The following is a 25,297-nucleotide window of genomic DNA, read 5'->3' on the forward strand; positions in this document are numbered from 1 at the left end:
TTTCATGTATTTCTCAGTTTTCATGTAGCAGGGTCCATAAAAAGTCTACAACATGGGTACTCTTTGGATGAGGAATTAAATTTTGCATCCAACAAGTACTCCCGCTTGAAATTTGAGCAAAACATTAGGGAGATCAGTTGAAAATACAAGTGGAAAATGTAGTTTTGTTATTTTATTATTTTTTAATTTTTTTAATTTTTTACTCCAAAAATGGTGAATCATCCCCCATGGTTGACATCATCATCTTGAATCCTATTGGTTCTTATAAAGTTTATTTTGGTTGTACATTTTTCTTAAGAGGCCCATTTTAGACCTCAAAATTCCCCTAATGGATTATTTTACAATTGATACTACACTATGCTTGAACTCCAATCTCAAATGGATCTTTCTCTGATCTAACATGCATGAGTTAATTATGAGTGAATCTTAATTTTATTGGTTGAGAAGTGCTAGTTACACCCCAATACTGCAAGTTACACCCCACTACTGGATGTCCCGCTAATTCCTCCATCAGTTGGAACTAGTTTAACTAAATTAAATAATTACAACCCAAAATAATTCAACCTAGGCACCTAAAATTTAGGAACCACTCTACATGACTCTAGATAAACTCCAAACTCGAATTAAATGAGTCAACTAAGTCAAACTAACTTATTTAACTACTACAAGTTGTTATGATAATTATAATTACAATTTAATTCCGAATTTAATTCAAGGACAAATTAAATTAGGATTTTTGTTTGTTTGATGTTATTTTTAACATTTATTGTCGTTATTTTCAACACTCCCTCTCAACAAGAAAGGAATTCAACTCTACCCCACTATGGTACTTTTGGAATGTTCTGCATGCAACACTTGTCACTGTTGTTGTTGCTACTACAACATCTGCAACTAAAAAGCATCCAAACAAAATAAATTGAATCAATTGTGTCTACAAATGTCTACTAGGAAAACTATGTTGTTGTTGACTCTGCTAGTGAGAATTTTTCTCTGTTGTCAACACTTCTTTGCACTCCTTAGTACATGACTGGCACTGATCCTCCTGCTACTAAATATTGTGGGCCCCCTGTAGCAAGGTAAGGATCCATGAGAAAAAAACACCTCAATGGATCCTGCCCAAATTTCTAGACTCTTAGGACTATTGCTTCACATCGCCCCACCTCTCACCTAGAGGTATGGCTGCATGTGCTCCCTCTGCCCACTTAGCTCAAAATTTCCCCCTACTGGAGGTCTCTTCTTGAGAGGAGGTCTCCACTCGGCCTCCTCTCTAGTTCTCCAATTGTGGTTGATCCACAACTTGTTGAGGGTGCTTCTGAGGCTACATGTTGAGAGGTCTAACATGCTCCCTCTCAACCACCAAATCTCTAGTCTTTGCCTTGCTCCTCAAGGCTTTGCATGCATGAGATAAATATGATCTACTCATATTGTTGTTGCTACTACTATGATGCTCCTTCCGCACTGCTACTACAACCACTGCAATAATGAGTTCAATCTCCCCATATCTTGAATTAGTCGCTTCCATAGGGTTTCTCCCTCTAAAACTAGAGTCCCTATGAGTTTCGATTTCATTGTGGAAAATCTCTCTACTCGTCAATATACCAATGTTAATGATCAAAATTCCCTTTTGTGTCACTAAACATTGGCTCATTGATCTACCCATTAGAAACCTTCTTGCTCCATTAAGAATTCTGCACATAGGGTCTTCTCGATCTGCCTTGAACTAGAGCTCCATCAATCTACAAGATAACTTTGAATTCTTCTCTTCTATTGTGATTTCAGCTCTGAGACCATGTAGAAATTTCTACAAATCTAGCTCTGATACAATGTAGACATTTTTACACATCTAGCACTGATACCATGTAAAATATTTCTACAAATCTAGCTCTGATACCATGTAGAAATTCCTTGTAGATTCAAATTGCATATTCTAATATGCTAAAACAATTGACTTGAATCTAATCTACTCATCAACAGAAACAATAAATGATCGATGAAATCACGATGCATAAAATAGAAAGAATTCGATCACACATTGTCCTAAGGATGAACCACATTAGTTGGTTTGAAACGTTGACCCAATCCTTACGATGTGATTAATCCAGAAGAATTTTCTCTAAATTGATGGATCACAAAAGTCTTAGATCTAACAGATAATTTGTTTGCTATTTCCACTCATACTCCTTGGTTTGCCGATGTGGCTATCTATTCGGTAACAGGCAATTTTCCAAAAAATATGTCCACCAGGGAGAAACATAATATTGTGCAGTGCAGTTCCAACTATTCTTGGATAGGAGACTTGTACTGCACCAGACCTAATCTTATCATGAGGAGGTGTGTACGGGAAGATGAAATGTGTGATGTCTTAAAGGCTTGCCACAACAAACCCTGTGGTGGGAATTTTGTAGATAAAAGGAAATATTACAAGGTGTTACATGCGGGTTTTTATTGGCCCACTATTTTTAAGGATGCCAAGAATTTTGTCTCCAGTTGTGATGCTTTTCAAAGGATGGGAAGGTCTCTTCCAAGTGACGAGATGCCTCTTCAAACTCAGGTATCGATAGAACCATTTGAAAAGTGGGCAATAGATTTTGTAGGGCCTATTTCTCCTATGTCCAAAAAAGAGAGGTATATATTAGTCTGTACTGATTATGTGACAAAATGAGTGGAAGCTAAGGCTTTATATTTTTCCACTCAGAAGTTTGTTGGAGATTTCCTCTTTGAAGACATATTTACTTGATTTGGGGTGCCTAGAGAAATTTTCAGCGATTAGGGGGCACAATTTACTTCCAAACTGGTAAAGGATATTACCGAACAGTATCAAATTAAGCACCAAAAATCTACCCCATACCACCTTTAGGAAAATGGATAGGTCAAATCTACTAACAAAGTCTTGGAGTCCATTCTCACTAAAACAACTCAACTACACCATGGAGATTGGGTTGATAGGTTTCCAGAAGCATTATGGGATTATCGAATAACATGGAGAAATGTGACAGGATATACTCCCTATGAGTTAGTGTATGGGAAGCAGGTGCTTCGCCCCGTCCAATTTCAGGTAAGAACATTTCGATCTGTTGCTCAACTGGGGATAGATCTAAATGAAGATAAAAAACAAAGAGTTCTTCACTTGAATGAACTTTATGAAATCAGACAAGATGCCTTCTAAAGAACTATGTTGGTATAGGACGAAAGAGCTTGGTGGCATGATAAGTATATGAAGAAGAAAGTCTTCCAACCATGTAATATTCCTAATTAGCCATGGCTAATTGGAATATTCAATTTTGTTCAATTTTTTCCTTCTATAGTTATTTGTAAATAAAAAAGTGAGGACGAGGGACATAACTCACCTTTAGAATAAAAATTCACTTCCTAGTAGCACAACGTTGTGACTTAGAGGGGAGCCAAGGGGGCCAAAGGGGGATGCAGAAATGGAGCCCACACAGACACATGGAGGGACTACACAGAAGGGAAGAAACACGTGGCAAGAAAGGAATCACGCAGGAGGAGGTGAGCCTTAGGATTGAGAGAGGCAAAGGATATAAAGGAGAGAGGAGCCCCCTCATTTTGATCATTCCGGTTATGAGCATTTGTGATAGTCATTTCGACTTAGAGCACGCTGGCTATTTAGCTAGTCTGCAACACTGTTTAGTGCATTGAGTGTCTCCGTTCGGAGATCTCACCCTTAACCCCGGGGGACTTCGAGTGCCTACTCGGGTAAGGTATTTCCATTGGAATTCCAGCAGTAGTTTCATCATCATTTCAGCAGCAGTTTCATTAGCGTCTTTGAGGAACTGAGTAGAAACCCAAGGGCGTGATTTTCGGGGGTCGTCCATTTCAGAAACGATTTCTGGGTTCTTCTGGGTTTCTTGAGTAGAGTCCAATTCCAGAGTTTCAGCATTTTCTGAGGAGGGGAGCAGCCCCAAATCCTCATTCGATTTCCACTAGCAGCAGCAGCACGACAGTTTTCCAGCAACTGGGACGCAGATCAGTGTGAGGTCATTCCTTGTTATTCTGAGTGTATTTCTTCACTTGCCTTGTGCAAGTCGAGGTGTTGTCCTTCTGATCACCTCTGTACTCATTCCTTTACTCAGTATAATAAAATGGCTTAGCATTTCTTGTTGCATTTCTTGCTGCATTTCGTGTGTATCTGTTTATATTTCATATGTTCATTATTGTTGTTGCACTACTATTATATCTCTATCATTATATCTCTATGATTTTCTCGGCTACTATAGCACTTGTGCATTTCCCTGGTTGAGATCTTGCTGGGGTTTGCGGAATATTCCAGGTTAGGGATATTACAGTGGTATCTGAGCATAGATCTAGCTCAGCCTGTGGAGCTAGCAATCTATGTCACCGGGGGAAAAACCCTATATCTATTACAAAGGTCGGAGATACAAAGACACTGGGCGTAGATTGGAGAACACTTACGGAGAGGGAGACTGTGTTCCGGTGGTGGACGCAGAACAGGAGGAGCCTGTGGTGGACGTGGAGCAAGAGGATCCGATGGCAGATGATGACGGGAAGAGATTTGCGGATATGCTCCTCAAATCCGTGTAGGATCTGTCGAGGCAGATTGAGGTGATGGGGCAGAGATTCACGGCAGTAGAGGCCAGACAGCGTGAGAGCCCACAGGTTTTTTAGGTTGGTGAGGGATCGGGCGCATCCCACCATTTGCCAGAGCAACGTGATACTGCGCAGCAGGTGGCCTCACATGCCCCTACACGCTCTACCATGCCCACTTTCTGAGGAGACAAAACGGGGGCCTTAGCCCAGCAGGAGGCAGAGCCCGGACATATGGGCGATTATTTTGCAGAGTACTAGGCCTATGGGCAGGAGTTCAGGGAAGCCCTCTCATTCAGAGATTTTGTTCAGCTCTAGCGGGATAGTAGACCCCGCGACCATCACAGAGGGTACCAGCATTACCATGATGGTGACACCCACGGTGCAGTGAGTATATTCCACTTGCCTACGTTTGATGGTTCATCAAACAGTTCAGCAAAGTCTTGGGTGGAGAAGCTGGACATTTATTTCCATCTTAACCAAATGTCGGAGACAGAGGCCATCAAGGTGGCAACATTGCATTTGGATGGTGAGGCCTAGGATTGGTGGTTTCATGGGATGGTTACACTAGGGCACTCCACAGTGACGACATATGCCGAGCTTACTAGGAGACTGATGGAGCGATTTGATTGGAGGGATCCAGAGCAGCATTTTGTTGAGCTGACAAGGCTCAAACAGACAGGGAGCTCAGAGACCTACATTGCAGATTTCTTAAGGGTCTCTGTGATGGTGCCAGACCTATCCACGGCACGGAGGGTCTATATGTATGTTGAGGGGTTAGCAGAGCCACTTCGAGGTTTAGTCCGATCCACTAGACCAGCCACACTCCAGGACGCTATCAGTAGGACCCGGGACTTACAGGATGTCTTACCCAGGACCTGGACACCTTACCCCCAAAGACAGACTTTCCAGTCTAAGGGGAAGGATGTGAGGATTCCACCTCCAAAGGGGAATCCAGGACGAGTATAGCTTGACGATGATGCCAGGAGGGAGCTGAAGAAGAAGCGGTTGTGCTTCACTTGTCAGGAGCCATGGGCACCAGGACATAGATGTGCTGCTGGTAAAGCACATTTTATTGAGGTCTTCTCTGAGAGCAGTGGAGAGGAGGATGATGAGGATGATGTGGAGGCAGGAGATAGCCATGCCGTACAGGGTCCTTTGCCACCACCACCGCCAGCAGCAGGTGGTGCATCTTTTGCACCCACCGGAGGGGCCCTTGCAGCATTGCGAGGAGTTCCCAAGTATCTGACGCTACGTGTACGAGGGACAGTACGTGGCCAGAGAGTATCAGTTTTGGTTGACAGTGGGGTGACCCACAACTTCATCGATGCCCAGATGGTTGAGCAGAGAGGTATATAGACAGAGAGCTTCGATGGGTTTTCAGTCTTGGTCCCAGGAGATCAGACCATGACGTGTGCTCGTTATGTTCCAAAGCTTTCAGTGACGATGGGCACCTACACATTGACTGACCACTTTTTCGTGGTCAATATTCCGGACACCAACATGATACTGGGTGTTCAGTGGCTTATCACTCTAGGGAAGGTCACGACAGATTGGAAGACCCTGGAGATGGAGTGGGATGATGAGAAGATAGGGAGGCATGAGAAGATACAGGGACAGCACACATATCCGCCTCAGACTGTTTTGGTTCATCGGATGGAGGCAGTCTTCCGAAAGGGAGACATAGAGTGGGCAGTGGAGCTGTGTGCATGAGAGGCAGGGACTACAGGGCAGACGGTACACCCAGAGATACAGTCTATCCTTGATCGGTATGCCATAGTGTTTTGGGAGATTCCACCAGGACAGCCACTGGATCGGGGGTTTGAGCACACCATCGAGCTTTAGCAGGGCATACAAGTTGTGATTACCACCCCCTATAAGCACCTCAAGGCCTATCGGGATGATATTGAGCAGGCTATCCAAGAGTTTCTGGCTCTTGGGCATATCTGACCGAGCACCAGTCCCTTTGCTTCTTCTGTGGTGTTAGTGAAGAAGAAGGATGGTATATTGAGGATGTGCATTGACTACAGGGCCCTGAACAAGAAGACCCTGAAGAACAGGTACCCCATACCCAGGATCGATGAGTTGATGGACGAGTTGAGAGGGGCACGTTACTTCTCAAATATTGATTTGAGATCTGGGTGCCATCAGATTCACGTGAGGGAGCAGGACATTCCCAAGACTGCCTTCAGGTGTCACTATGGGCACTTTGAGTTCTTTGTGATGCCTTTTGGGCTAACCAACACCCCCACTACATTTCTTAGTAGAGTACTCCAAGGACGGGTTTGCATGTGAGGTCTTGGATGGGCAAGTGGCAGACGACAAGTACAAGGTGGTTGATGAGATCATCTATTACAGGGACCGGATCTTCTTGACTGAGGGGTCTTAGCTCAAGAAGAAGATACTCCAAGCATCACATGATTCACCTTTGGCAGGACATCAGGGGTTTACCAAAACCTACAGGGCCATTAGAGAGAGGTTCTCATGGAAGGGCCTCAAGGAGGATGTACTCCAGCACATTCGGAAGTGCGATGTTTGCCAGAGGAACAAGGGAGAGATGAGCCATCCCGCTGGTTTATTGCAGCCTCTTCCCATTTCGGAGGCGAAATGGGAGAGTATTTCGATGGACTTCATCGCAGGGTTGCCCATGGTACAAGGCAAGGATTGTATCTTTGTCGTCGTTGATCAACTGACAAAGTACGCACATTATTTTTCCATATCCGCACACTATGCAACAGCACAGGTGGCCGAGCTATTCTTCAGAGAGATTTTCAGGCTACATGGTCTTCCTAAGACCATCGTCACTGATAGGGACAGTCGTTTCATGGGTGGTTTTTGGCATGATCTTTTCCAGTTGGTGAGGACGGAGTTGACACTGAGTACCAGTTATCACCCACAGACGGATGGGCAGACAGAGATTGTTAACAAGTGGCTGGAGGGCTACTTGCGTAACTATGTCAGTGGGCAGCAGCGAGCATGGTTGAAGTGGTTGCATCTGGGGTAGTACTGCTACAATACTTCACATCACATGTCCATTGGTATGTCACCATTCTATGCCTTATATGGGTGTCATCCTTTATCTTTTGCTGACGTGATGTTTGGTGATAGCAAGGCTCCTAGAGCTAAGATTTTGATCCAAGAGAGTCAGGATATCCTTCGAGCTCTCAAGGATAACATGGCTACAGCGCAGAACCAACAGAAGTTGTATGCCGACAGGGGTCGGGTGGAGATATAGTTCGAGGTAGGGTACATGGTCTACCTACAATTACATCCATACCAATAGTCATCACTGAAGCAGAAGGGGGCTAAGAAGCTCAAGCCCCACTTTTATGGGCCATACAGGGTGATACGCAGGATTGGACAGGTTGCATATGAGTTAGAGCTGCCCCAAGGCAACAAGATTCATAACATTTTTCGTGTATCATGCCTGAAAAAGGCATTGGGGTAGCAGGTGAAAGTGACAGATGAGCTACCACCCATGGATGATGAGGGGCATTTGGTATTGCAGCCGGAGGCTATCATTGATACCAGGGAGAGGCAGCTGCGGAGCAGGATGGTCCAGGAATTCTTAGTGAGGTGGAAGAATTTTCCGGATGAGGATGCCACTTGGGAGAATGAGAAGATCTTGCAGCATCCATCACTTCAGTTGCTTGAGGACAAGCAACATTTTGCTGGGGGAGACTGTAATATTCCTAATTAGCCATGGCTAATTGGAATATTCAATTTTGTTCAATTTTTTCCTTCTATAGTTATTTGTAAATAAAAAAGTGAGGACGGGGGACATAACTCACTTTTAGAATAAAAAGTCACTTCCTAGTAGCACAACGTTGTGACTTAGAGGGGATCCAAGGGGGCCAAAGGGGGATGCAGAAATGGAGCCCACACAGACACATGGAGGGACTGCATAGGAGGGAAGAAACACGTGGCAAGAGAGGAATCACACAGGAGGAGGTGAGCCTTGGGATTGAGAGAGGCAAAGGCTATAAAGGAGAGAGGAGCCCCCTCATTTTGATCATTCCAGTTATGAGCATTTGTGATAGTCATTTCGACTTAGAGCACGCTAGTTGTTTAGCTAGTCTGCAGCACTGTTTAGTGCATTGAGTGTCTCCGTTCGGAGATCTCACCCTTAGCCCCGGGGGACTTCGAGTGCCTGCTCGAGCAAGGTATTTCCATTGGCATTCCAGTAGTAGTTTCATCAACATTTCAGCAGCAGTTTCATCAGCGTCTTTGAGGAACTGCGCAGAACCCCAAGGGGGTGATTTTCGGGGGTCGGCCATTTCAGAAAAGCTTTCTAGGTTTTTTTGGGTTTCTTGAGTAGAGTCCAATTCCAGATTTTCAGCCTTTTCTAAGGAGGGGAGTAGCCCCAAATCCTCATTCGATTTCCAGCGACAGCAACAACACGGCAGTTTTCCAGCAGCTGGGACACAGATCAGTGTGAGGCCATTCCTTGTTATTCTAAGTGTATTTCTTCACTTGCCTTGTGCAAGTCAAGGTGTCTTCCTTTTGATCACCTCTGTACTCATTCCTTTACTCAGTATAATAAAATGGCTTAGCATTTCTCGCCGCATTTCGTTTGTATCTGTTTATATTTCATATGTTCATTATTGTTGCTGCACTACTATTATATCTCTGTCATTTTCTCGGCTACTATACCACTTGTGTATTTTCCCGGTTGAGATCTTGCTGGGGTTTGAGGAATATTCCGGGTTAGGGATATTACAAACCAGGAGACTTGGCACTATTGTATGATAGCAAGTTTAAACACTTCAAATGGAAATTTTCAACTAGATGGTTGGGACCCTATGAAGTAGAGCAAGTTTTTGAAAATGGCTCATTCAAGATTAATACCATTCACGATGATCAGACTTCAATTGTGGTAAATGGAAACAGACTAAAAATCTACCACAGCCCGCTCTCCCGACAGGAATTTTTTCAAGATGTGATGCAGGATCTAGAAATAGAGTTAATTCATAAAGGGTATCCAACTCCCACTAGTTCTTCAAATTAATTTATTTTATTATTTTAATATATATGTACATTGTATAAATAACATTGGGTTGATTTATGTTTTCCTCCACAACTCACATAGAATAAAGAGGAAATTTGTCAAGGCTAGGTAACTTTATTCATTTATCTGGATTTGCAAATTTTTTATGGAAAAGAAACTCCCTAGAGTCTATTTTGGGTTCTTTAAAATCTCTAAAATTGAATATGTTGAAAATAACAACAAGAAATGTTAAAAATAGCATCAAGGAAAAAAGAAATCCTAATTTAATTTGTCCTTGAATTAAATTGGGAATTAAATTGTAATTCTAATTCTCATAGCAATTTGTAGTAGTTAACTAAGTTAGTTTGACTTAGTTGACTCAGTTAATTCGAGTTGGGAGTCTATCTAGAGTCATGTCAATTGGTTCCTAAATTTTAGGGGACCAGGTTGAGTTCTTTTGAGTTGTAATTATTTAATTCAATTTAACTGAGTTAAATTTAGTTAAAATAGTTCCAATTGATGGAGGAATTAGTGGGAGATCTAGTAGTGGGGTGTAACCAGCACTGCTCAACCAATAAACTGAAGATTCACTCATAATTAACTCATGCATGTAGATAAGAGAAAGAACCAGTTCAGATTGGAGTTCAGGGACAATGTACTATCAGTTGTAAAATAATCTAAATTAAACAGATGGTGCATCCAATCAGAGAAAGGTCTATGACGAATTGCATAGTTATGGATGAGGAATTTCTCAATTAAATATGGGATAATTACCTATGAAACTACACAAGGAAATAAAAGCTTGGAAAGAAACAAATTTGGCTAAGTATAGGCTCGAGCTTGTTTGTGAAGTAGTAAGATAGATTGAGATAGTGCAAAGGTTGCTTGGGCTTGAGAAAATCATCGTAATATTCGCATATTTTCTGATTAATGCAAATATACATATAGCATGGGTTTTTAGCTGTGGCTTTCCCCATAAAATTATTGTGTTATGTGTGATTGAATTCTTTCTCTTTTATGCATCATGATTTCATCGATCGTTTATTGTTTCTGTTGATGAGTAGAGTAGACTCAAGTCAATTGTTTTAGCATATTAGAATATGCAGTTTGAATATACAAGGAATTTCTGCATGGTATCAGAGCTAGATTTGTAGAAATATTTTACATGGTATCAGAGCTAGATTTGTAGAAATGTCTACATGGTGTCAGAGCTAGATTTGTAGAAATTTCTACATGGTCTCGAAGCTGAAATCACAATAGAAGAGAAGAATTCAAAGTTGTCCTTGCAGATTGATGGAGCTCTAGTTCAAGGCAGATCGAGAAGACCATATGTGCATAATTCTTAATGGAGCAAGAAGGTTTCTAGTGGGTAGATCAATGAGCCAATGTTTAGTGACACAAAAGGGAGTTTTAATCATTAACATTGGTAGATTGACGAGCAAAGAGATTTCCCACAGGGAAATTGAGACTCATAGGGAGTCTAGTTTTAGAGGGAGCAACCCTATGGAAGTGACCCATTCAAGATATGGGGAGATCAGACTCATTATTGCACTGGTTGTAGCAGCAGTGCGGAAGGAGCATCAGATTAGTAGAAACAACAATTTGAGTAGATCATATTTAGCTCATGTATGCAAAGCCTTAAGGAGCAAGGCAAATACTAGAGATTTTGTGGTTGAGAGGGAGCATGTTAAACCTCTCAACATGTAGCCTCAGAAGCACCCTCAACAAGTTGTGGATCAACCACAATTGGAGAAGCAGAGAGGAGGCCGAGTGGAGACCTCAACTCAAGCAGAGACCTCTAACAGGGGGAAATATCGAGCCAAGTGGGCCGAGGGAGCACATGCAGCCATACCTCTATGTGAGAGGTGGGGTGATGTAAAGCAATAGTCCTAAGAGTCCAGAAATGTGGGAAGGATCCATTGAGGTGTTTTTTTTAATGATGGATCATTACCTTGCTACAAGGGGCCCATGATATTCAGTAGCACGAGGATCAGTGTCAGTCATATACTAAGGAGTGCAAAGAAGTGTTGACAACATAGAAAAATGCTCAGTAGTAGAGTCAACAACAACACAATTTTCCTAGTAGACATTTGCAGACACAATTGATTCAATTTATTTTGTTTGGATGATTTTTAGTTGCAGATTTTGTAGTAGAAACAACAACAGTGACAAGTGTTGCATACAAAACATTCCAAAGGTACCATATTGGGGTAGAGTTGAATTCCTTTCTTGTTGAGAGGGAGTGTTGAAAATAACAACAATAAATGTTAAAAATAACATCAAGGAAAACAAAAAACCTAATTTAATTTGTCCTTGAATTAAATTGGGAATTAAATTGTAATTATAATCCTCGTAGCAACTTGTAGTAGTTAAATAAGTTAGTTTGACTTAGTTGACTCATTTAATTCAAGTTGGGAGTCTATCTAGGGTCATGTAGAGTGGTTCCTAAATTTTAGGGGCCTAGGTTGAGTTATTTTGAGTTGTAATTATTTAATTTAGTTAAACTAGTTCCAACTGATGGAGGAATTAGTGGAACATCCAGTAGTGGGGTGTAACCTATAGTATTGGAGTGTAACTAGCACTTCTCAACCAGTAAAATTAAGATTCACCCATAATTAACTCATGCATGTTAGATCAGAGAAAGACCCAGTTGAGATTGGAGTTCAAGGACAGTGTACTATCAGTTGTAAAATAATCCATTAGGGGAATTTTGAGGTCTAAAATGGGTCTGCTAAGAAAAATGTACAACCAAAATAAACTTTATAAGAACCAATAGGATTCAAGATGATGATGTCAACCATGGGGGATGATTCACCATTTTTGGAGTAAAAATTAAAAAATAATAAAATAATAAAACTACTTTTTCAAACCGTATTTTCAACTTATCTCTCCAATGTTTTACTCAAATTTCAAGCAGGAATACTCGTTGGATGCAAAACTTAATTCCTCATCCAAAGAGTACCCATGTTGCATACTTTTGATGGCCCCTACTACACAAAAAATGAGAAATACATGAAAAAAACATGATTGCAATCATGTTTTTCATGTATTTCTCATTTTTCATGTAGCAGGGTCCATTAAAGTATGCAACACAGGTAATCCTTGGATGAGGAATCGAATTATGCATCTAAAAAGTGTTATCGCTCGAAATTTGAGCAAACCCATAGGGAGATAAGTTGAAAATACAACTTGAAAAAATACTTTTTTTCTTTTTTCCCTCTAAAATTTGATGATATAATCTAATCTTATCTTATTAGTTCCACTATTATTTTATAATTTCCTTAGGAGGCCCATTTTATACCTCAAAATATGAATAATGACTATGGGAAATGTTAAGTGGTACCAAATTTGGCTCAGTAACATTAAACTTAATGGAGGTATCAAAATTACAATTTCTAATTTATTCATGATTAATGTAGTAGCCTTCTTGTAATGGACTCAACGAATGGTAAAGATACTTAGTTGATGACCAATGTGACATATCCTTTATTATTTTTGAACTCCTGTACATCATTACACAGTCAATCAAGGTATGAATGAGTTTTCGTTTATTTAGATTAACACAGAGAATGTGAATAATAAAGCTTAATTGTTGACCTTCCTCCATTCATTTAAATTATGTGCACGTCTCTTCCATATAATAATAAAATCTAAATGGTTTCAAACTGTCTTATCTGGTCACTCATTTCACACATTCCTGAGGATGAACCACACTAGTTGGTTCAAAACATCGACCCAATCCTTACGATGTGATTAATCCGAAAGACTTTTCTCTAAACAAATTATCATCAGGAAATTCGTCTGGAACTAGAACAAGGTCCTGTGAAACATTCATTCTAGACAAGCAATCTGCAATTGAGTTATCTTGTCTAGGCCTGTCAATCACAATAATATTAAATTCCTAAAGTAAAAGTAACTGTCTAGTAACTCTTCCATTTTCAATTGGTTTATTCATAAGGAATCTAATAGTTGAATGATCAGTATGGACAAAATTTTTGTAACCAGTAATATAGTGTATAAATTTGTTGATAGCATGGACTACTGCTACTAATTCATTTTCGGTAACAGTGTAATTTAATTCTACATGTGAGAAGTTTTTACTAACAAAATAAATATCATATGGAATGTGATTCTTCCTTTGTCCTAGCACATCTCCAAGGGATGTATTTGATGCATCAATACAAATGTGGAAAGGGAGAGGCCAATTAGGCCCTCTCAACATTGAAGTAGCCGAAAATCTGTTTTTCAATACCTGAAAAGTGTTTTGACAATTAGTATCCCACAAAAAATCAACATATTTAGCGAGCAATTTAAGTATAGGTGCAACAATTTTAGTAAAATTTTCAATGAATCTCCTATAATACCTTGCGTGCACCCAAAAAAATCTTACCTCTTTTTGTGATGTTGGGACTGAGATTTGTGAAATAACCTCAATTTTTGCAGGGTCAACTTTTATCCCTGTTTGTGACACATGGTGACCCAGAACAATTCCATGATTCTGCATCATTTTACATTTCTCAGTACTGAGAGCTAGATGAGTTTCTTGACAAAAAAACAGAACTTTTTCAAAGTTTTCCAAAGCCTGCTAGAAATTGTTGCCATACATTGTGAAGTCATCCATATAGACTTCCACACAGTCATGTATAAGATCAACAAAAATAGCTAAAACAACCCTTTGAAAGGTAGTTGGAGCATTACACAAGCCAAATGGAAGAACTCTGTAAGAATAGGTACCCCATGGGCAGGTAAAAGTAGTATTCTCTTGGTCTTCTGGGGCTATTTGGATCTGATTGTAACTATTGTACCCATCCAAGAAGGAGAAATACTTTTTCCCTAATAAAGTATCAAGCACCTGGTCAATAAAAGGTAGAGGAAAATAGTCCCTCAAGGTGGCTTTGTTTAGCTCCCTATAATCAACGCAAATCCTCCATTTCCCATTTTTCTTGGGAACCATCACTAAAGGAGATATCCATTTACTGTCAGAGATGGGATATATAAAATTTGCACTCAAAAGTTTTTGCAATTCATCTTTGACAATTTCTTTGAGGGTTGGATTCATTTGTCTTTGTGGTTGTCTTACAGGCCCAATTTCTTCACAAGTATAATTTTGATGTATGCAAGTATCGAGATGAATTCCTTTCATATCTAAATAATCCCAAGAAAATTCCCCGAACTGTTTTTGGATCATTTCTACTACTTGATTTCTTTATTTTATACTTAACTCTATACCAACATACAGTGTGTTTCCATAACAGATTCAATAGGTTGGGTGTTTGGTTATCTATTTTCTTCTAAGACTGCAATTTTAAATGATGCAAACATAGCAGGATAACAAGTTTCCTGAAATTCACTACTGAAAACATGATTGTAGCCACTGAAAAAAATAGGATATTCTATATAACTTATATCAGATAAGAATTTTTGCAAAACATATTCTTCTGATTGTTCTAAAGTCAACAAGGGAAGCATTTTAGTCTTCTTCCCCATAACGATTTTCAAATCAAAGAGGCACTTCTCCAGCTAATTGGGTAGGTGGAAAGATAACCAATCTTTGGATTTGTGGCACATTAAAAATAGTCATTTCCCCAATTATGCACCCAATGACTGCATCAACAGTAGCTAGCCAAGGCCAGCCTAAGATTATTGGGTGTCCTGGTTTGGTAGTTTTTGGATAAATTACTATAAGATCAATCAGATATTCCCAGGAACCTATTTTTACCACCATATCTTCTAGGACACCAATAGGTTCGACGATGGACTTATCTTCTAATTCCAACACAATGGGTGTGGTTCTTATCTCTTTTAATTGCAATAATGTCATAGTATCAACAGTCATTGCATTGATGGTTGCCCCCAGATCTACAAGAGTGTTAGGAAGAAAAGTTCCATTAATCCCTATGGTTACCACTGGGTTCCCTGGATCATCATATTTTGGTGGTAGTCCAGATATCATTTCTGACATTTGGTTGATTACTTTGATGGTCTGATTATTTATTTTCTTCCTTCCTAATTACTTAATGCAAATATCCGTAATAACCTTAGTATAAATAGGAATGTCTTTAATAGATTGTAACAAAGGGATCTTTATACAAAAATTTATTAGCTCAGATTCCAAGTCATACTCTATGGGTGTCTCGATTTTCTTTACAAGCAATCTTTCAAGAAAAGGAGGCTCCTTGGATTCTAAGAGCTCCTATGGTTCTTTTACTTCATTGTTCTTTTCATTTTCCATTTGTTCGATTGGTTTGTCTTCAGATTCTACATGGGGATCCTCCTCTTATATAACTACTGAAAATTTATTTTTGTTAATGGTTTTCCCAGATCTCAGTTGAATTTCATTTATGGGAAAGGAAGTGATAACATAAGTGGGAAAAGGTTGCAGTTCAATTTTTTGTACATGTTGAGGAGGTCTATTATTAGGATTAGATATCGGTTGTGCGGGAATTTGTGTTGGTCGAGGAGGGTTAAATCATTGTTTCGTATGTTGTGAAGATGGGTTTGTATTTTGAGGTAGGGGCAAGGGTTTTGGTTGTTGTAATAGAGGTGGTAGTGGTAATGCATATTGTTGGGGATAAAATGGGTTGTACCCTTACTGGAATTGAGGTATATTTGATGCATAAGGAATATAGGGTGGATATTATGATTGATACTAAGGGTACAAGGGTGCCTGGGCTTGGGACTGAAAGATATTTCCATAAGGATTCTCTCTCCGCCCTTGGTTCCAAGGTGAATTCTAAGGTGGCTGAGTAGGCCATGGAGAATAAGATGGCTGAGATTTCCATGGATGATGTGGGGAAAAACATGTATGTTAGGATCTTGGTAAGGGGTATCGTTTTGTGTCCACCATGATGGTTTCCTAGATGATTGGGGAAGCTCACTTGTTTCATCCCCTCCCTTATAAATAGCTTGTAATCTCGGTAGAGAAGAGCACTGGTTATTCGGGTGCTCATGAGTGAAAATTCCACAAAGTTCTACTACATTTATGTGGCATTCCCTCTCATAAAGTTTTCGTCTGCATTGAAGACAGATAATATCTAAAGCATTGTTCTCTTCCTCTTGTTTCCTTTTAATTTTCAGAGTATCCAAATGACCATTAATAGTATTCAGGATATATGTTTTAAAATTTTCTAAGAGATTCCTTAGTTCAATTCGAGTGACATCACCTTGCACTGGTTTATAACTCCTAGAAAAATAATCCCTTGGGTTGTCCCAAATCCTTTTTCATGCCTTAGCTTAGATTCTAGAAATTGTTTTTCATAGTTCAACTATTTCAGGAAAAGGCTTCCTATAGATATCTCTGGAACTCAAGAGATTTAATGTTTCAATGTACTCATCCCTTAACCCTTTTAGGAAAACATTCCTAAATGTTCTTTCATCTAGATTACTTATTCAGGATTTATGATAATTATAAAGAATCCTTTCAAGGTATTCTCATCTTCCATCTACTGCATACTAAAAATATCATTAACATCTCTGCTTTTATAGTAATATTGATATTTCTTAAGGAAAATAAACTTTATATCATCCCATGAGTAAATAGTATGTTCTCCCAAGCTCATAACCCACCTTAGGGTTTGATGTTTTAGGGTAGCAGGAAATAGTTTGAGTTTATGTGCATCATCATAATAATTGTAACTTCTGCAAATAATATCGAATTCAAACAGAAAAGAATCAAGTTCTTTAGAGGATGTACCATGGAAAAGTGGAAGAGATGCCAAAGGTATATTTTGCATAGTAATGTTTCTGGTAATATCTTGAATTATAAATCTGAAGGTAGTCTCTGTTTCCTCCTCATTCTCCTCAGGTCCCCTTCTTTGCCCATCTCTTTAATCATTATTCCCATCAAGTAAAGTATTGATTCTATCATTATCTCCAGCATTGGCCCCATGTTTCCCTAGATAAGTAGCTATATCTAGAACAACGGTTTAAAGCACTTTAACATTTTTCTATAAATAATAGATAAGACAAAGAGAATGAGAGGACCTACTTGTACTTTCTCTTTCCTCTTTCCTCCTTTGTATCAGTCCTGTTGCTCCTTCCCGTACTTAACACGCTTAAGAAGTACCTGTAAACATCAATAGACGACAAAGAACCAATCAAAGAAAAAGATCTATTGATTACAAGTAAATGGAATTAGATACATTCACACATATAAGCATCACATATCAAGATAAGCATATGGAAAAAGGTGCAAATACTTTATTGAATAGAAGGAAGGATTACAACCATGAAGCCTAATTCGAAGTCACTCCTCCAGCTTTGGTTCCATCCACATCACATCATAAGCATAACATTCTGACAGCATAACGACACTTACAATAGTCTCAATTCTCAAACTAACATTATCTCCTTACAATTCATCAAAGTCCAGCCCTTGATCACTTAGATGAGTGGTCAATTTATAGGAAGATTGTTATAGACATTTTTGTGCCTTACAGCATGGAGCATGAAATGTCAATAATCTGAGGGATCCAAAGTCCCTAAACATGTTGTTCCCACCCCTAGAGGAACAAGGTCAGCAAACCACAGCACTTTAGATCAGTTCTCCACCGAAAAACACTCAAAAACAGGTCAATTTTGGATCAAAGCAGCTGCTCCACTAAGCATCTGCGCTGAATGTCAAAAGCTCTATGGTGTACCTACGCTGCATAGCAAGTGCAACAAAGGCTACCTGCGCTGGGCGTACTTTGACATGTGGAGGAATCTTTTCTCAATGTGCCAGTGCCCAGGAAGCTTCCAAAATGACACTTGGATCAGAAGATTCGCCTAATGATGAGTAAAGAGGTTCTAAAACTCCAAGTGGAAGGTAGAAACTCCGAGTGGACTCAAGGACTGAAGAAAAACTGGAGTTGAAGAGGACAACAAGTCACACATCAAGCTGACTTATCTTCATTCCAAAACTCTATATAAGGATCTCATCCCATGGGATCTGGAGGCCGGAATTTTGTGCAAAGAATTGCTGTTGGTTTACAGTTGTAAGTATTGGGTGATTACTTGAGGGAGGTGAAGAGGAGATTTCTTTCCGTCGGGAAGGTGATGCTGGATTGGACCTCTCACGGTTGTATCACCGCCTGAACCTTACTTCCTTATATTAATAAAGCATTTGAGGTTCTTCTATTCGCATGTGTTTCAATGGTGTATTGTCTTACTTGCGTATTTGATTTATGTTAATCCTTGAATCAATTATGAATGCATGCTTCTTGTAGTTTCCTTTTCTTGTCTTGTTCGCAGGATCTCGTGTAGCTGGGCCCGTGAGAAGACTTGGAGCTGGGAGCGAGTGGAAAATAGAGGAGATTGGATCGACCATTTGCGCAGACATCGGTAAGTGGATCCCTTCCTTTCATCTCTTGCATGTCATAAAGAAGTAACTTTAGATAGCTTTGCTTCAGCTGTTGCTAAGGAACTATCACCCTTAGAGTGGGATAGGGTCATTCCGTGTTGGATACTTTTCCCCACAACAGACTGGCGACTCCGCTGGGGATCGTTTCTTGTTGGTAGCTTGTGTTTCTTGCTATTCATTTCCTAAACAAAGGGAGTACCAAATCGAACTGCATTCAAATCCTTAGAATGCAAAGTAGAGGGCAGCTACTCTAGCTCAGTGCTGGGCATGTTTATGATTTGAAGAGCTGATCCACAGGGACTCTTTTTAGCTCTTTGTGATAGTATTCATCTTCCTTAATCATCCTCTAGTGTATACTTGGCTGATAGCCTCTGATTTGGCCAAAAACCATTGATTTTTGAGCAAACTGTGACCCGGAATCTGAGAGAGACGAGAGTTGTCTCTTCAGTGCAGCTGCAGCAAAGGCTACCTGCGCTGCAACGCAGGTCCCGAAGGGGCTACCTGCGCTGCATGTCAGATTGACAGTGCAGTGCCTGCGCTGATCCAGTTTTGCCTTGTGCAACTGGGGTTCCCTACTGTCTGTTGCCCAGTTTTCAATATTGTTTTTGCAGCCTGTTGTCAACCTGTATACCCAGCTGAAACTACCTTTCTTTGCCTTCATTCCGCCTCAGTTGTATGAAGAAACCGTGATTGTTCTTATTGTATTTCTTGCTTTCATTCACAGTTTCCCGTAGCGAAAGTGAACTAGTCTTGCTGTGACCTCTTGGATCTAGGCCTGTAAGAAAGTGTCGTTGTGATTCTAAGAGCTAGTTTATTACTGTTCATAGCTGCTTGAACATTTGCTTTCGTTATATGGTTCGAATTTCAGTATTTCTTGTGTTGAAATGAGTGAACCTTAAGGTGTTCTTTTGATTATTGGACAAAAACTTGTTTTCTTTCACTTGAAATTGAATTCGAAATTGTACAACAGCTTTCTTTTTGTAATACATCAACATTAAGGAAGAAGAAAAGAAATACTTGCATTGTGCATGTGCATTTTGACAGTTTGCATGTCGATTTAGGAAAAGTGCATCAGTGTGTGCTCTATGATCTGTTTGAAAAGATGATGTCTTTCTTTTCCCTCAGTAGTTAAGATTTTCATAAGTTGAGAGAATTGAAAAAGCTTGCTTATCATTCTTAGACTGCATTTAGGAGTTGTATCATACATCACGTGGTGATCCATAAAGGCAAACTGCTAAGCAAGATCAACCTAAAAAGAACTGAATTTATCTAACAACGCTTTGAAACATAACGAAACATAGTAGAGGTCTAGGTAGAGACGTGTTCCGGCGTCGTTAAACATAGTGACCATCGATCTCTACGAAGGTGGGTGATTCCTCCTGAGGGACGATAGCACTAATACGGACTTGTGCCCCCGCGTACCGTCGCGTATATTGGGGGACCCCTATAGGAACAAAGCCTTTATCCATAGGAAGCCGTGTCGGCCGCCCTACTGATCGCGATGCAGTGAACACAGCATTCACGAAGATCGACCACTCGTACCGTAAAACGTATTCTGTGGTTTCGCGAAAGGTTTGGCACACCCTCTGCCTAGAACTCCAGAGTAGTTTCTTTTGGCCTTTTTCAAACTCTATAACTGAAAAAGTCTATCCGAGCATTTGTCACTTCGGGCTCGTTAATACATCGAAGGAGACTAGAGTCATCTTTAGCTTTTTCTCGACTCTTAAAAATTGAAAAAGCAAGTTGTGTCTAAAGCGTCGTCATATAAAATTCATTCTAAACGGAACATAATCACCCCTTATTCCTGCGTTGATCTTGAGGTTGAGAACATGGAACACGCCAACCAAGGGATTCCACAGGATGGGAACCCTAGCCCTTTCTCCTCTTGGGGAGAAGTTGGTGCGCCCCACATGGCCACGTTGTCGCTTCCAGGACTGACAATTGGCCTGCCAGTTTGGCTATTCTCAACCACTGTAGTTCAGAACACCACGGTTCCTGAACAGTCGAGTCAACAGTTAGACCAGTCTAGAGCTACCCTCCAGCCTTCCACTTCTTATAAGCCTTCCTCCGATCCTTCTTCTTCGAAAGGTCAAGCCACCGAAAGCGAGCTCCCATAGAAAAGAAGAAGGAAAAGAAGAAGAAAGAAAAGAAGCAGAAGGAGCCAAAGGCGCCTGGGGGCAAGCAAAAGGCATCTAACAAAAATCCACACACAGCACGGACCGGGCCCAAATCGCCATATGTCATATGTAGAGGGGACCACCTCCACCGTGATTGTCCCGGTATTCCCCGGATACTAAGGGACTAGTCCCCTCGTTTGCACAGTTCGGAAGCGTCAACCTCTGACAACCAGGTGGAATGCTTACCGTCGACCAACGAAAGTGAAGGTTCTAGACAACGAAGGGGAATAATATTCCCCTGCGAACTGTGTGAAGGCAATCACACCCTCCGCCGTTGTCCCTTTTTAGACGAAGCAAAGAGAGTTTTGGAAGATCAACCGGTTACACCGTTGCTACTTCCTCCTGGATACCAAAAACTCGCGCCAAGTCCTTCGTTGGTCGAAAATACGGCTGCCCCGCTCATAGGGCCAGCTAAAGTGTCAGTCACTGAAAATGAACCTACTGAATCCGGACCGGACGAAAGTCCAAAGGTCGAGACGGCAGTTGACCCGGTTCTCCCTTCAGAAGTTTCATCTTCAAATACCACAGTCACTGAGGATTCATCTTCAGCTGACACCCCTACCGAAGAGAGTAAGGATGACACCGTCCAGATTCTTTTCATCAACACCGATTCTGATGAACATCAGGGCAATGTGCCCACTCCTTTATCGCAGGAAGGAGCATCGTCAGGATCATACCCGGCCGTGTATTCGGTCCCACCACCAAGCAACCTGGTTGTGTCCTATGATTGGAACCAACTAGGCAGACCCCGGTTACCAGCCAGTATACCATTTAGAATTATAGTCCAAATATACAAAATGGTGATGGCTGGGACTATCATTGATGAAGGGGCATCTGTGAGTATCCTGTCCTCTATTGCTTGGAAAGCACTGGGTTGCCCAGTGCTTTTGCCTGAGATAAGGAATCTCTCGGGTTTTGACAAAGGAACTAGTCGACCATTAGGGATTCTACCCAATGTGCCTATTACATTGAAAGGGAAGGCTGTCAAGATGAATTTGATGGTCGTCCAAGGACCCTTGGATTATAACCTACTCCTTGGACGAGACTACATATATTGCATGGAAGCAATAGTCTCCTCACTCTTTCGAATAATGTGTTTTCCATACGAAGGAAGAATGGTCAAGCTCGTAGACCAACTTTCATTTCCGGGATCACACATCACAAATAGTCACATACCTATCCTGAATGGTCTTTTCGATCAAGAAAGGTCTCTACCTCCGGTTCTTCTTCCTGATGAGTGCGAGTGATTCGGGAAAGTAGGGCCGGAACCCAGGGGGCATGCATCCTGGTCTGCTGGGGTCAGAGAAAACCTTGGGTGTAAAGTAGAATTTCCATGGGAGAATATGACTAGTCCGTACCCCGTCCCCTCCTTCATCTTCGTAAGAGTAAGAGCCGGCAAGAGTCCGGATCTCATGAGGAAGAAGGGGCTGTTAGGAAGTGGGGTTGTTCTGGAAAAAGATTCTTTTGTTAAAGTTAAGTGTGTGGCGGAGCATCGTCATTCACCGTCGCCTAGTCGGCGTCGCCGAAGAAAGTTCTGTTTGAAAGGATTAGCGGAACAATCTTTGGGTAACCTGAAAGAGGTAGGCCTCACCCGTTAAAAACAAAGGTTTTGACGGATGAGTAGGGGCGACCTTGAAATTAAACTTACACCTGGGGGCATGCAAACCTCTTGGAATGCAAGCACGGGCGGCTTTTTAGTTTTAGGTAGGACTAACCCCTCTAACCCGTAGGATAAGTCGATACCCAGCTTGCATAAAGAGAGTATATGGAGCAAAGCATAGCGAGATGAAGCTCCTTAAAAAATAGCGAGCAATCTACCAGGAGACCTTCCTACTTTATGACTGGTAAAAACGAGCAGTTTTGGCAAAGTTCATGCTCGTTAAAAAATAAACGCAAGATCCGAGCAGTTTTAACGCGGACTTCATGCTCGTTAAAAAATAAACATAAGCATGTGAGCAGGCTTCCCCCCCAGAGTTCAAGCTCATCCAGAAAAAATGAACCGGTAAATAACCATTTGAGACCATAGATTCATCAGCCATAAAAGCCTTGGTCGTGTTTGTGCGCCGTCACCTCCACTTTTCATTTGGCTGATCATTCACATCCACTTGATTGTTTACCTATTTTGAGGAATAGCTGCGAAGAGTGATTTCACCTAGCCGTCCTTATGACACTGCTGTGATCGGAAAATTCCAACCTGTACCTGGAATCTGCTGCTATCCCTGTTTATCACTCGTTCCTCAAAATACGAGTCTTCTTTGAGCTCTTTTCACTGACTCGTAAAATATGAAAAGTTTGCCGAGTTTTGGCCTTCCAGCTCGTTAAAAGGACCGGAAGAGCTATCCCTCCTCTAGATTTTAATCTTTTTGGACCTGAGGGATTATTGCACAAAAAGATCGAGCGCTTGTCTAGTTCGGCTCGATAAAAATATCGAACATTCATCCCTTCTGTATTGTTTTATACTTTTTCGGACTTAAGGGATTAGATGACGAAAAAGGACCCCTAGAGTCCACTTTATGTACCCTTTTCAGACTCTCTAAAGATGAAAAGGACCGAGTTGTCTTTGTCACTGGGCTCGTTAAAAATATTAGATAGCGACAAACTTGTCTTTAGACGAGAACGAGTTTCCCTATCGTTAAGCTCGTTAAAACATAGCGATGGGCTTGCCCGAAGGGCAGGTTATAGAACAAGCATATGTTATCCTCCTCAAGCTTGACAAAAATAAAGAGGTACTGGTCAGAAATGACTGGGGAAAAATTGGGAAGAACCTCAAAGCTTAATGGTAGCAAGTCGCTCTTGAACATGACACTTTTGCCTCCGTAAATATCGGGTTGGGTTATTATCATTCACCGGTCCCTTCACCATGGTCTCGCCATACCATCCATACATGGGGTAATGCTACCGATCCATCACATCAGTGTTGTTATATGTTCAAGAGATGTCATTCAGAAAGTGTCAACCGGGTCCCATCCACTACCATACATCATCTTTCGTCCTTCCATGACCGCCACCCTGAATCATATTTCACAGATCGTTTTCACCATCATCACTAGCTCCGTTCCGTGTCACTGATGTGGGATTCATTAAGGCCCTCCTTTGATGGATCACTTCTTGTCGACATCAGCTCACTATCCAAGAAGTTGATCTAGGAACACCCCCTCAGTACTTTGAAGCTTGCATGCCTCAATGGCAAGTTTCTCACTTCCGGCGATAGGTATACATTAATGACCTTCGACCGGGAGACTTTGCGTGGTGTTCGACGTCAGATCCTATATTCACGCCACGTGAATTGTGCTGCAGTACCTTGAAGGTCATCATCATTATCGGTGATTCCTCTCGCGCTTGTTAACAGTTTACATTATTGACTGGTAATCAAGCGATGTCTTTCCGTGTTCGACTTCAAGAAATTCTCACATGGATCGACTTGTACTAGAGTGAAGATCGGACAAGTTTGAAGACCCCGGATCTAGTTTCATCCATCCGGGCTGCGATATATATTCAGGAGATAAAAACATAGACATGTGCAGCAGATGATCATCCTACTAAAAGGATGATAATTAAAAGCAGAGAATTATCAGTCTATTATCAGACGATCGTCTGTTTATGTACAACAAATGTATTTATAAAGCTGAGCATGGGAAATGCCCGCATCAGCTAGATCATGAAAAGAAAGTATGAAAAGATAATGTATTGTATTGTATTTTGTTACAGGTCACCTCTCGACGATTGAATGAACTTCGGATCCTCCTAATAAAGCATTTCACCCGATAAACGACCTCATACTTTAGGGGGCAACTGTTATAGACATTTTTGTGCCTTACAGCATGGAGCATGAAATGTCAATAATCTGAGGGATCCAAAGTCCCTAAACATGTCTGTAGAAAAGCCTGACCAACAGGTTTTGTCCCCAAAACAGGTCAAGACTTCCGCTCCCCTCGCAAATCCAACAAAGCCAATTATAATAGATCTAGAAAAGGAGTGGCAGAATTTTAACGAGCTAATCAACACCGAGGAATAGAATGCAAAGACACTAATAAACCCAGAGGTGACAGCTGGAGAGATGATAATAGAAGAGATTATTAACACTCAGGAGACAGAGCATATTCCTATCGCTCCGTCATCCGAAATTATACTGAAAATAGAGGAGATTCCTCCTCTAGATGTATTTTATAACCCGCAACATAAGGTTGTTGTCAGGAGACAAAGGAAGAAACAAAAAATAGATGTTGTGCT

The sequence above is a fragment of the Pinus tabuliformis genome, chromosome 6, assembly GCF_031772625.1.
Source record: "Pinus tabuliformis cultivar Carrire ecotype Pingquan chromosome 6, CPIR1, whole genome shotgun sequence".
Classification (NCBI taxonomy): Eukaryota; Viridiplantae; Streptophyta; class Pinopsida; order Pinales; family Pinaceae; genus Pinus; species Pinus tabuliformis.